Source organism: Panthera onca, chromosome F1 (assembly GCF_046562875.1).
Source record: "Panthera onca isolate mPanOnc1 chromosome F1, mPanOnc1 haplotype 2, whole genome shotgun sequence".
Taxonomy (NCBI): Eukaryota; Metazoa; Chordata; class Mammalia; order Carnivora; family Felidae; genus Panthera; species Panthera onca.
The window spans coordinates 12565319-12579105 of record NC_138355.1 but is presented as its reverse complement, the minus strand read 5'-3'; positions in this window follow the sequence as shown (position 1 = coordinate 12579105).

Here is a 13787-nt window from a genome sequence, read left to right as displayed (position 1 = left end):
GGCCAGTCGGGGGCCCAGCGTGATCCAGCCTGCGTTGGTGTGGGCATTGGGATGGGCCATGTATTGTTTTTGTTCATCTGGGGTACAATCAGGAGTTGTATCTTCGGTGAGGTTGCCCATAGGAACTGGGTCGAGAGAGAGCTGTTTGTCTGGCAGTGTTGTCAGCCTTGTGATTTCCTATAGCTGTCTCTGTGGTTAGGGGTTGGTGGCCCTTGCAGTGGACAATGGCCACTTCCTGTGGGAGCTTGAGGGCCTCAAGGAGTTTCGCTATGAGTGGCCCGTTGATGATGGGGGTACCCTTAGTTGTGAGGAATCCTCTTTCTTCCCATAAGTGGGAGTGTGTATGTGCAATAAGGAAAGCGTATTTTGAGTCTGTGTATATTGTGACCCTTTTGTTTCTGGACAATTGGAGAGCCCTCATGAGGGCTGTGAGTTCAGCCTTCTGGGATGTGGTTCCTGTGGGTAGTGTCTGGGTCTCTAGAGTTTGGTTTAAAGTAACTACAGCGTACGCTGCTCGTCGGTGGCCCTTGCAGTCAACTAGTGAGCTGCCGTCTACAAATAGAGTGAGATCAGGGGAAGTGAGGGGAAGGTCCTTTAAGTTAGATGGAGGTTTGGAGAGAATGTCTATAAGTTCAGGGCAGGAGTGGAAGGGTGGCTGTAAAGTGTCTTTGGGGTTGATATGGGGAAGTAGCATGGCAGGATTGAGTCTGGGGGAGAGTTGGAGAGATATTTCAGGATTTTCAATAAACAGCAGATGGAACAATTGTATGCGTGATGGGGAGAGGTGTGCCAGGGCCTTAAGTGTAAGGAGATCAGATGGTGCGATGAACGTACCGTTAGGGGGCAGTGTAGGGTGAGTTTGAGTGCGTCTTGGGTTAGAGTGGCTGCTGCTGCAAGTGCTCTAAGGAAGGGTTGCCACCCCCTGATCGTAGGGTCCAGTTGTTTAGAAAGGTAGGCGACAGCTTGTAACTTAGGGCCACACGGTTGGGTTAGGAGCCCTGTTGCAATTCCAGCCCTCTCATCTGTGTATAAGAGGAAAGGCTTTGAAACATTAGGGAGGGAAAGGACCGGTTGAGTGACTAGAGATGTGACCAGCTGTTGGAAGGCCCTTGCGACCGATCCCGGGCTGGAGAGTGGGCCTTGGGGGGTTTCTTTGGCTACTTTGTATAGGGGAGCTGCGTGTATAGCAAAGTTAGGGATCCAGTGTCGGAAGAAGCCTACTAGACCCAGGAAGGAGAGGATTTCGTCTGCATTGGTAGGTGGGGACAGGATCTGGAGGGCTTGGAGGCGATCTTGGGCTAGGGCCTTGGTAGTAGGTGTGAGTGAGACTCCCAGGAATGTGACTGTATTAGTACAGATTTGGGCTTTGTGTGGGGAGACTCGATACGCCAGGTTAGCCAGGAAATTTAGGATTTGGACTGTATCTTGTTTGGTGTGGTCGAAAGAGGTTCCACATAATAGAAGGTCATCTACATACTATAGTAGAGTACAGTGACTGGAGAGTGGGGCTTTGAGGAAATCTCTGGCCAAGGCCTGCCCAAAGAGATGGGGACTATCACGAAATCCTTGGGGAAGTACCGTCCATGTGAGTTGGCAGGCCGGAGAAGTGACTGGATCTTGCCATGTGAAGGTGAAGAGGAATTGGGACTCAGGATGTAAGGGAATGGTGAAAAAGGCATCTTTGAGATCAAGCACTGTAAAATGGGTCGTGGATGGGGGGATTTGGGAGAGGAGGGTATATGGGTTGGGCACTACTGGATGGATGGGAATTACAGCTTCATTGATTATTTGGAGGTCTTGAACTAGTCTATATGAGCCATTTGGCTTTTTTACAGGCAAGATTGGGGTGTTGCAGGGGGAATGACATGGGATTAGGAGGCCCTCCTTGAGTAGGCGATCGATGATGGGCTTCAGGCCTAGTTGGTGGGTGTGGGAGATTGAGTATTGGGGTCTAGATGGGAATTGTGATGGATTTTTGAGTCTAATGAGGACAGGTTGGTGATGGGTGGCGATTGTTGGGGTGGATGTATCCCATACGATTGGGTCTATTGGGAGGTCTGGGTGTGGGTTAAGGCTGTGGTCTGTGTCGTCCGTGATAACAGCCAGTAGGAGATGAGTGGGGGAGGGAGAGGAGCAAATAGCTGGTAAATGTATAGAGGCTCCTAATTTACTGAGGATGTCTCGGCCCAACAGGGGGACGGGGCAGGAGGGGATGACTAGGAGGGAGTGGGAGAAGTGGAGTCCATCCAGGCAGCAGGTAAGTACCAGTGTGCATGGGGGAATGGAGGGGGTGCCATTTATGCCCATGACCGAAACGGAGGTTGGCGTGGTGGGGCCGGAATAGCTCGGCAGGATGGAATAGGTAGCCCCGTGTCCAACAGAAAGGAGATGGACTTACCCGCTACCTGGAGTTTTACCCTGGGGTCAGCATGGGTCACCGGAGTTACTGAGTCTGGGGCTCGTCAGTTGTCATCCTCCATCTCCAGCAGTTGAAAGGCAGAGTCCAATCCGGGTGAAGCCTCGCCACGTGGAGGCGTTGCGAGTCTGTCGCCCCTTGGGTTAGGACAAACGGATTTCCAGTGGCCCATCTGCTGGCACAATGGGCATGGACTGGTAGGCTTTTTGGGATGGGGACACTGACGAGACCAATGGCCTTCTTGGCCACATTTAAAGCAAGGCCCCGGAGGGGGCCGTGGTCCAGAGGGCCTTACTGCGGCTGGCCTCAGGGCAGCTACCAAGGCTTGGGTTTGTAATTGTACCTTTTGTTGGAGATGGGCCTGTCGCTGTTGTTCTTGAGCTGCCTCTCGCCATTAAAAACTTTAAAGGCCATCTTTACCAGGTCGGCCATAGGGGTTTGAGGACCATCTTCGGCCCTTTTTAGTTTTTTTCGAATATCAGGGGCTGATTGGGAAATAAAATAGGTGGCCAGTACCGTGGCCCCGGCGGGGGTGGCAGGGTCTAGTCTGGTATACTGGGTAAGTGCCTCTGTGAGCCGGCTAAGGAAGGCTGCGGGGTTTTCATGGGGGTCTTGTATTATTTCTTAAAGTTTGTTAAAATTGACTGATTTGTTTGAGGTTGCCCTCATGCCTGCTAGTAGGCATTGGATCATCTTGTCCAGCGCCAGTGCCCATTGCCTGCATGTTGGTCGTTCCAATTGGGATCGGCCGCCGGAACAGCATCGGCTCCTACGGGCATAGTGGGGTCGGTCATGTGGGTTTGCTCTGCATGCTCTCTGGCTGCGGCCTGGATGCGCTCCCTCTCCTCAGGGGTGAGGGTAGAGGTGAGGATCACATGAATGTCATGCCATGTGAGACTGTAGGCTTGGGCGAGGTATTGGAATTCCTTAATGTATTGGGTGGGGTCTGCTGAGAATGACCCTAGTCGCTTTTCGATGGCGGACAAGTCTTGGAGAGAGAAAGGGACGTGAACAGGAACCAGGCCTTCAGGCCCTGCCACCTCACGGAGAGGTAAGATGGCCGCTGGGGTCTGTTCGCCGGGAGGGGCCTGAGCGTGAGTTCGGGATGATATGGGAGGCCAGGGCGGGACGGCTGGAAGTCTGGGGTATGGAGGGGGGCAAGGGCCGGTGGGTGGCGTGGCCAGATCCTCTAACGGGTGGGAGATGGGGGAAGTTGGTGAGGTGGGGTCGTCGGGGGGTTGTGGGCGGGCAAGGAGCACACATGCAGAGGGGCAGGAGGAACATAGGTGGGGGCGAGACCTGAGGTCCCAAAAGGCCATAACATAGGGTATTTCTCCCCATTTTCCCAGCCGATGGCAGAAATTGTCCAGATCGGTTAAGATTTGGTATTGTAAAGACCCCTCAGGTGGCCATTGAGGATCATTATCTAATTGGTACTGAGGCCAGACTACAGTGCAAAGGCGGACGAGTCGGTTACGACGAAGTTCGCCTTGTAAGCCTAGGAGCCGGAAGTTTTTTAACAGACACTGGAGGGGGGTAAGAGATCGAGGCGGTTTAGACTCATGACTCCCCATTGCCGTGGCAAGGCGAGGCGTCCCTTGCGTTGCGATAAGGGGCCTTTCGGCCTGTGGGCCTTACGGCGTGGGGAGGAGAGGAGACTGACTTGCGAGACGTCTCTCGTGGGTGTCAGCCGTAGTTGGAAGGGGGGAAGGAGGGGTCTGTCCTACTTACCGGCTCCTGTAGGCTCTTGAGAGTAGGGTGGTTGGCATCTGGCTTGGTGAGGAGGGGGGAGTTCAGCCGAGAGAGGCGAGCTACCCCCTCCCTCCCGGGTTTTGGCACCAAATGTCAGTGTCAGGCGTTGTGCGGGGTAAAGATAGGAGTTAGAGTCAAAAAGAATTTTTGCAGTTTAAGGCTTTATTGGGAACTAAGGTTCCGGGCGAGGTTCCGTGACTCAAGGAGGGAGTCAGGGAAGTCGCGCCCGGGTATGGTGGGGTAGGGATTTTAAGCTGTAGCAGTTCCGGGTTTAGGTTCGGGTGGGTCTTTCTCTCGTGCCATGTCGTGCTGTTGCTCGGTAATTGGTTGACCTTCAGTTCGTTTGGGAGAGCCGCTCGGGGCTCTCCGTTGGGTTGTGCTGGCGCTCGGTGATTGGTTGCCCTTCAGTTTCTTCTGGCGCGCTGGCGCGCTGGCGATGTTTCTTCCGGCAGGCTGGCGAGAGGGCCGTCCCCTTCCAGGGACATCCTAACAAATACAATTTGAATTCTGGAATTGCCATGCATCCCACTTTGATTTTCTTTTTTAAGAGTGCTTTGGCTCTTTGTGGTCTCTTATGGTTCCACAGAAATTTTATGATTGTCTGTTCTAGTTCTGTGAAAAACGATAGGGATTGCATTAAATAAGTATATTGCCCTGGGTACTGTAGACATTTCAAACATAATTGTTCTTCTGATCCATGAGCTCAAATGTCTTTCTGTCTCTTTGTGCCATCTTGGAGCACCTGGGTGGCTCAGTTGGTTAAACATCCAAATTTGACTCAGTTCATGATCTCAGAGTTCATGGGTTCAAGCCCCGCTTTGGGCTCTGGGCTGATAGCTCAGAGCCAGGAACTTGCTGGGGATTCTGTGTCTCCCTCTCTCTCTGCCCCTCCCCTGGTCATGCTCTATCTTTCTCTGTCTGAAAAATAAATAAAACATTAAAAAATATCTCTTTGTGCCATCTTGAATTTCTTTCATCAGTGTTTTATAGTTTTTAGGGTAAGATCTTCCGTTTGGCTATTTATTCTTGGTATGTTATTATTTTGAGCACAACTGTAAATGGGATTGTTTTCTTAATTTCTCTTTCTTTGGCTTCATTATTAGTCTATGAAAATGCAACAAATTTCTGTACTTTGTTATTGGATCCTGAGACTTCACTGAATTCACTTATCAGTCCTAGCCATTTTTATTGTGGAGTCTTTAGGGTTTAGTATATATATTATCCTGTCAATAGTGAGAGATTTACTTCTTCCACACTGATTCGTATTTCTTTTATTTCTTTTTGTTGTCTGATTGCTTTGGCTATGTCTTTCATTAGTATGTTCAGGGAATGTGGTGAGAGTGGACATCCTTGTTTTGTTCCTGACTTATGGGAAAAGCCCATAGTATTTTCTTATTGAGGATGTTGCTAGCTATGTTTTTCATAGATGGCCTTTATTATGTTGAGTTATGCTCCCTCTAAACCTACTTTGCTGAATTTTTTTTTTATTTACATGAATTGATGGTGTATATTGCCAAATGCTTTTTCTGCATCTGTTGAAATGATCTTATGGTTCTTAAACGTTCTCTTATTGATGCAATGTATCACAATGATTGACTTGCCCATGTTGAACCACACTTGTGACCCAGGAATGAATCCCAGTTGATCCTGATGAATGATATTTTCAATGCATTGTGAATGATGTTTGCTATTCTTGTATTGAGAGTTTTTGCATGTATGTTCATTAGGGATATTGGCCTGCGCTTCTCTTTTTAGTGGTGTCTTTACCTGGTTTCGGCATCAGGGTGATGCTGGCCCCATAGAATGAATTCAGACTTTTCCTTCCTTTTCTATTTTTGGGAATAGTTTCAGAATAGGTATTAAATCTTCTTTAAGGGTTTGGCAGAATCTGCCTGTGAAGCCATCTGGTCCTGCCTGGATATTGCTTATTGGAACTTTATCATTACTGACTTTATTTCCTTACTGGGTATCAATCTGCTCAAAATTTCTATTTTCTCCTGTTTCAATTTTGGTCTTTTGTATGTTTCTAGGAATTTAATCATTTCTTCTAGGTTGGTAATTTGCTCGCATGTATTTTTTCATAATATTCCCTTATGAGATTGTATTTCTGTAGTGTTGGTTGTTATTTCTCCTTTCTCATTTGTGATTTTATGTATTTTAGTGTTTTCTTTTTTTCCTGTGGCAAGTCTGGCAAGAGGTTTATCAACTTTATTGATTATTTTCAAAGAGCCAGCTTTTCCTTTAATTGATCCCTTCTATTGTTTTCTTTCTTTCTTTCTTTCTTTCTTTCTTTCTTTCTTTCTTTCTTCTTTCTTTCTTTCTTTCTTTCTTGGGTTTTTGTAAGAAACCTGGCTTCTTTGGATGCAAGAGTAGGTTGCTTACTTGATATTTCACTTGCACCTTGAAGTAGACCTGTATTGCTATGACTTCTATCTTAGAATTGGTTTTGCTCCATCCAGCAGTTTTGGACAATTATGCTTTCATTCTAATTTTTGTCCATGCACTTTTAAAAAATTTAAATTCAAGCTAGTTAACATATAGTAAAATAATGATTTCAGGAATAGAATTTAGTGATTCATCACTTACATATAACTCTCAGGGCTTATCCCAACTAGTGTCCCCCCCTTAATGCCCATCACCCATTTAGCACATCCCACACCCAAACCCCACTAACAGTATTTAAGAGTCTCTTATGGTGTGTCTCCCTCTGTTTTTATCTTATTTTTGCTTCCCTTCCCCTAATTTCATCTGTTATGTGTCTTAATTGCCATGAGTGAAACGATGCGATATTTGTCTTTCTATGAATGATTTATTTCACTTAGCATAATACAGTCTAGTTCCATCGATGTTGCTGCAAATGGCAAGATTTCATTCTTTTCATCGCCGAGTAACATTCCATTTTACATATATACCACATCTTCTCTATCCATTCATCAGTCGATGGACATTCGGGTCTTTCCAGATGTTAGCTATTGTCGATGATGTTGCCATAAACGTGGGGGTGCATGTGCCCCTTCAAATCACCACTCCTATATCATTTGGATTAATTACTTGTAGTGCAATTGCTGAGTCATAAGGTAGTTTCATTTATAATTTTTTTGCGGAACCTCCATACCGTTTTCCAGTGTGGCTGCACCAGTATGCACTCCTACCAGCAGTGCCAAAGGGTTCCTCTTTCTCTGCATGTTTGCCAACATCTGTGGTTGCCCAAGTTGTTAATTTTAGCCATTCTGACGTGCTGGTATGCCATTGTGGTTTTGGTTTGTATTTCCCTGATGATGAGTGACGTAAAGCATCTTTTCCTGTGTCTGTTACCATGTGCATGTCTTTGGAAAACTGTGTATGTGTGTCTTTTGCCCATTTCTTCACTGGATTATTTGTTTTGGGGTGTTGAGTTTGACAAGTTCTTTATAGTTTTAGATCTTTCCATGCAGTTTTAAACTTTCTCCTCTTCCTCCTGCCACTCCTCTTTCTCCTCCTCCTCCTTCTTCTTCTCCTCCTCCTTCTCCTTTCTCTCCTTCATCCTCCCCCACTCATGCCCCCTCCTCCTCCTCTTTCCCCTCCTCCTCCTCCTCCTCCTCCTCCTCCTCCTCCTTCTTCTTCTTCTCCTGGCTGACACATTCATTACATAGTAGCATGGTATTTAACCTCCATGTATCTATGGTCTCTGCAGATGTTTTCTTGTGGTTGACTTTCAGTTTCATGGTGCTGTTGTCAGAAAAGTTGCATGGAATGACTTTAGTGTTTTTGTATTTGTGGAGATCCATTTTGTGACCTAACATGGTATGTGTTCTGAGAATGTCTCATGTGCACTTATACAGAATGTGTTTTTTGCTGTTTTAGGTTGGAATGATTCCAATATATCTGTTAAGTCCATCTGGGCCAGTAGGTCGTCCAAAAGCCATGTTTCCTTGTTTATTTTCTGTTTAGATGGTCTGTCCATTGCTGTAAGTGGGGTGTTAAACTCCCCTGCTAGTATTGTATCATTATCAATTAGTTCCTTCCTTCGTTATTAAGTGTTTAATGTATTTGGGTGGTCCCAAGTTGGGTCAATATATATTTACAAGTGTTGTATCATCTTGTTGCATAGACCCCTTTATTATGATATAGTGTCCTTTTTGTCTGTTGTTACAGACTTGGTTTTAAAATCCACTTTGACTGATATATAAAATAACTACTCCAGCCTTCTTTGGACAGCCATTTTCATGACAAATGCTATTCTATCCTTTCACTTTCAATCTTCAGGTGTCTTTAGGTCTAAAATGGGTCTCTTGTAGGCAGCATGTGGGTGGGTCTTGTCTTGTAATCCATTCTGCTCTCTTTCATGTTTTGCTGATTTTCTTTAGTGATATGTTTGGATTCCTTTATCTTAATTCCTTGTGTATTTATTAGTGGTTTTTGATATTTGGCAACCTTTAGGTTTGTATATGACCTCTACTGTATATAGCTGTCTACATTAAGTGGATCATAATTTGATTGAACCCCTTGTTTTCTCCTTCCCTCCACACGTTTGAGGTGTACGGTATTACATTTTATATCCTTTTCTATGAGTTCTTTGACTGGTTTATGTACAGAAAAATTCACTTAACTGCATTGTGTTTTCTATCTCTATACTGACACTTTTCATCTGTCCATTCCACCGAAAGAGTTCCCTTTAATATTTCTTGAAGATCTGGTTTTGTCATCATGAACTATTTAGTTTTTGGTAGTCTGAGAAACTCTCTTCATATTCTGAATGATACCCATGCTAGATAGAGTATTCTTGACTACAGAACCTGACCCTAATGCTGACGCACTAACATTCAGGCTTGGAAAGAGCCAGAGCCATGGCTAAAGTTAGCTTTAGCACCAGGAGATGGTATTGGCCTGTACAGCAATGGTGTGTGGCACTCCCCAATGGTCTGAGAGGAGGGCAAGTGTTAGGGTGAGGTTCAGGTTTATGGATAATGTTCAGTGCTAGGGTGATGGTGTGGGTTATTGTTAGGTGTTAGTACACAATCCTACATTTGAGCTCTCTCAACTGAGCCTTCCAAGTAGGCCTTTACCATTTTCCATGCACTAACCCTAAGCCAAACCGTGGCTCTGACCCTAATAGGGCTTGAATGGTAGTCCTGAGGAAACAATTTGGGGCACATGACTGATGCAAGATGACGCGGCCAGGGACAAAAAAGCTACTGGTGTCATATGCAGTGACCAAGATGTAGCCACAGAGTGGGATTCTGGGTAAAATCCTAAGCCTGGACCACACAATCAGCCTAGCCCTTGCACCTGGAACCAAAGCCTGTCACAAATCCTGACTTTTGCCCTCAACTCAGCACTCTGTGAGGGGTTCTACACTGCAGGCAGATGGACCACTGCCATCTTCCAGGCGGTACGCCTAGCCCTAAATATGACTCTGTTCCTGCCAAGGCCCGGATCCCAGGTCTGACCAAACAAGGAATTTGGGAAACGCGACTAGCTCAGAGAGGAATGGAAAAGGAAGTTCTGCTGTTTGCAATGACTGGGATGGAGCTTGAATGTAGGATTGTGGGCCAACACCTTACACTAACCCACACCATCACACTATGCAACTTCTAGTCACAATGACTAGACCAGAATCCTCAGTTGAAGGCCCAGGATATGACTGTAAGACAATCACATAGAGTGGATCCCAGGAAGGACTCAGAGTTAAAATGGAGGAAAGGGGTAAAAATGGCTGGAGGGAGGGTCAGAGTTCAACATCAGGGGTAAAGATGTGACATGACTAGCACAGTCTTCGCCAGCTCGTTGATTGACTCAAGAAGGACAAATACCTGTGGGCTTTGGTAAACGGTGCTGTCCATAAGTTCCACCTGAAAGCCCTGTCAGCAAGAAGCCTGCCCAGACTCTTCTTTCAGAAACATAGGGAAAGACTTGTCTCTGGGTATGTGTCCTGCCCTTGCCATCAGTATATAGGGGCAGCAATGATACAGCTGTAGCAGGGATGTGCTCCTGGCTGTTGGGCAAGTGTTTGGAAGTAGGTCTTGGTGAAGGATTCCAGCCAAATGTACTTTATGTGCCGATCAGATCCTGGAACAACCTGCCTACATGAAAACCTTCCTTTAGTCAACAGGAAGGCTCTCCATCTGTGAGAGGTGAGAGTCCAACTGGATACCCATGCACGTGCATACCCTAGCCAGCTAAGCAACACCATGTGCTCCGGGAAAGAACAGCCAGGTTTCCTCTAGGATATTAAACCCATACACCTTCAATTTCCTCAGGAACCGACTGGGAAACTGGCACCATTCATACAGCCATGGCTCCTGGACATGAATAGAGAGCTAGCTAGAAAAGCAGCAATGTGATGTGCATGAGTACAAGCAGTATTAAAGTTTTGCAACTCCAAAGGCAATGGCATCCATAAGCAAAAAAGATATCTTTCTTAACCAACTCTCAATCCAGAAAGGAAGCCAGCTCCATTCCTAGAACTTCTGGCTTAGCCTACACACAAGCATTCTCCACTGGGCACCTGCAGATGATCTAGGCCTGGTGATGTCCACAAATTCTGAAACAGAATTCAGAATTCTGAAATTCTGAAACTTCAGGGCCCCTTTGGCCAAACCTATCGCACACTCACCAGGATTGTACCTGACTCCAGCATAATAGGAAAGAATATGACTTTGAGACAAGGGCTCTAAAACAATTCCAGGGAGAACCTTGTTTCCAAAGAAGAGAAATTATTTACTCTTACTATAATAGACTACTAAAAAACAAGGGCTCAGTGACATGAGCATCAATTGCCCTCTGGAATGTCAGACACTTGGAACCATGCCTTGGCTCAGGAACCGTCTGGAAACTCACTTCCCATCCTTGTAACACCTTTGGGTATGGGACAGTCACATAGACTCAGCATGTAAATTGTGACCACATTAGAAAATCAAAAATGGAGGGGGAAGGACTACAAGAGGAGTCAAAGTTGTGCCTTCAAATGGGCATGGGGGAAAGTGAGGGAAGATGACCCCACATTCCCTTCCCCATGTCCCACACAAGAGGTGGTATCCATTCCCAAACTCAGGCTTATCCAACCTACAGACATTCTCCCTGGGTACTTCACACATCCTGAATTTTGGGAGAACCACATCATTCTGAAACCAAATTGAGAAGGGCCCAATATAATACTTCTATCACCATCACAAGCACACCACCAAACCCTAAAGTAAAACAAGAAGATATTACTCTGAGACACTGTCCAGTAATAGTGTCCATGCAAACTGTTCTTCAACAATAGGGCTCAGGGGTGGCAAGAGAGGCACACACTGCCAGAGATCTTCAACACACAGGAGACTTGGAGAAAGTTGAGAATGAAGTACCCAGCACAGTCTCCTATCAACCAAGTTGTATCTGGAACAAGAATGGACTGTGGGCTTAGGCCAAGGGGGCCCTCGGAAGGGGATCACTGTCAGCAAGAAGCCTGCTTTCATTCTTTCAGAGCCAGTGATTTCTGGCTTGGTCTGTCCCTGCCACGTTTCCCATCAGTTGAGTGAGGCAGCATGTGTTTGAGTTGTAGCTATTAGGTTCTGAGGGCTCTTTTTCAGGAATCTGCAACAAATACTAGGTCCCCTCATTCCAGGAAAGGGCTATTTCAATGCTCACCACCTCCTGGTTCACAGTGCCCATGTACAAACTTCTTCTCAGAATGAAGGTAACTCCGTCATCCAGGTCAGTGAGGCAATCTGGCTCTCCTTCACCTTCCATAGCACAGCAGGCCAAGCACCAAGCATCCAGGGACTGAAGGTCTTCTTTCTGTTGGTAGCAGAGCCTGACAGCTCTCACTGAGCACAGGAGCAGAGTGGAGATTGTGGCCTAGCCAGGGATGCCAGCTGAGTGAATGATGGCTCCATGGCTCCTGAGGGAGAAAAGAATAAATTGTCAGAAATACAGCAAGGGGAAAGAAATGGGCATCAGGTGGGCCAAAGCTGGACATTTCCAGTGGAATGGATATCCACTTGAAAGAAGATGTCTTGCTTCATTTGCCCTCAGCTCAGAAGGAGGCCAGTTCCCTGCCCAAATCTCTGGCCTAGCATACACACCAAACATCCTCTGCTGGGCCCCTTCAAATATCCTGGACATGGAATGGTCACATAGTTCTGAAACCCATGACTTAATAAAGAAGGAGTCCTGTGGCAAAATCTCTTCCCCAGTCACAAGGGCTGGATCAGACTCACAGGTGGACAGCAGAGGATAGGACTCTTGAGACACTGATTCTGAACGAATTGTGGGGAAAACTTTGTTTCTATAAGAGAGCAAGGATGTGTCAAGGTGGATGAGGAGGGCCTCAACCCTGCAGAACTTGGAAGGGGACATCAGTGGAGAAGGCAGGGCCCAACACAGCTCCTGGAAACCTGACCATAAGAGGATGAAGAAACACCAGAGGGCTTAGGCAAATGTGCCATCTAGTGTCTCCATCTGGGAGCCCTGTCAGCACCAGGCCTACCTTCTTCCTTCAGAAGGACCTAGAGGGCCCTGGGACTTGGTTGGCTTTTGCTGCTTATGCGTCATTGAATGGAATGAGCAGTGAGAGTGCTGTAGCTGGGAGGTGCTGCCAGCTGTGGATCCAAAGTATGGAGAGGGGCATTGGTGCCCTCTTTTTGTAAAGGGCTTTTTACATGCTGAACGACTTTTGGAGACTACTGCTCGTGGGTGAACTGTATGATTTTCAAAAGGCAGTCACCTCATTCAGGCCGAGCAAAGAAGTGAGCTGGCTACACCTCCCCCACCACCTCCTACAGACAGCCAAACACCAAGCTCAGAGATAGGAGGACTATTCTTGGGGTATCTGATGCTCATGGCTATAATGAGCTACGGACACAGTGAGAACCTGACTCCCATCCCTAGGTGCCTGCTGAGAGAGTGTCAGATCCATGGCTCCTAAGGGAGAATGAAGAGGCATTCAGGAACATAAGAAGTGAGAGGGGATGGCTGCAGCAGGACCAAAGGGCATTCAATATTTCCATCCAGTGGGAATGCGATCAGTGTGGAATGGAAGTGTTTATCTTCATTTCCCCTAGGGCCAGCAAGGGGGACAGCTCCCCACTAATATGTCTGGCCCCCCCACCCCTCACACCCAGCTCTCAGCTGGACCCCTTCTGATACCCTAGGTCTCTGTATGTCCATGTAGACCTGAAACCAAAAGGCCAAGGCCACTTTAGATCCACCTGTCCCACAGTCACAAGGGCTGGTCCCCATTGAACATCTGCAAGTCAGAGATAGTACTCTGAAAGACTTAATTTGTACGGACCCCAAGACAAACCTTGAGGGATGATAAAGCAATGTGATGAAATTGGAAACAATGAGGGCCAGAGTTCTTCATGTTTAGAAGAACCTGACTAGCACAATGTATTCGCAAGCTGACTTGCTCAGGAAACACAAGCTCCTTTTGTGGGGTTTGGCTCCAGAAGAGCTGCAAAGGATGCCCATTGGAGCTCTCTGAGCAAGAGGCCCACATTCTGCCTTAAGAAATAGGGAGAAATAGGGAAAATTTGGCTTCTAGTGCGTTTCTACCCAGCATATCCATTGAGAGGGTCAGCAGTGGCTCTGAGATATGAAGAATGTGCTTCCATGTGGTTACCAAAAGGTGGGAATGAAGCCTTGGTGCACTATT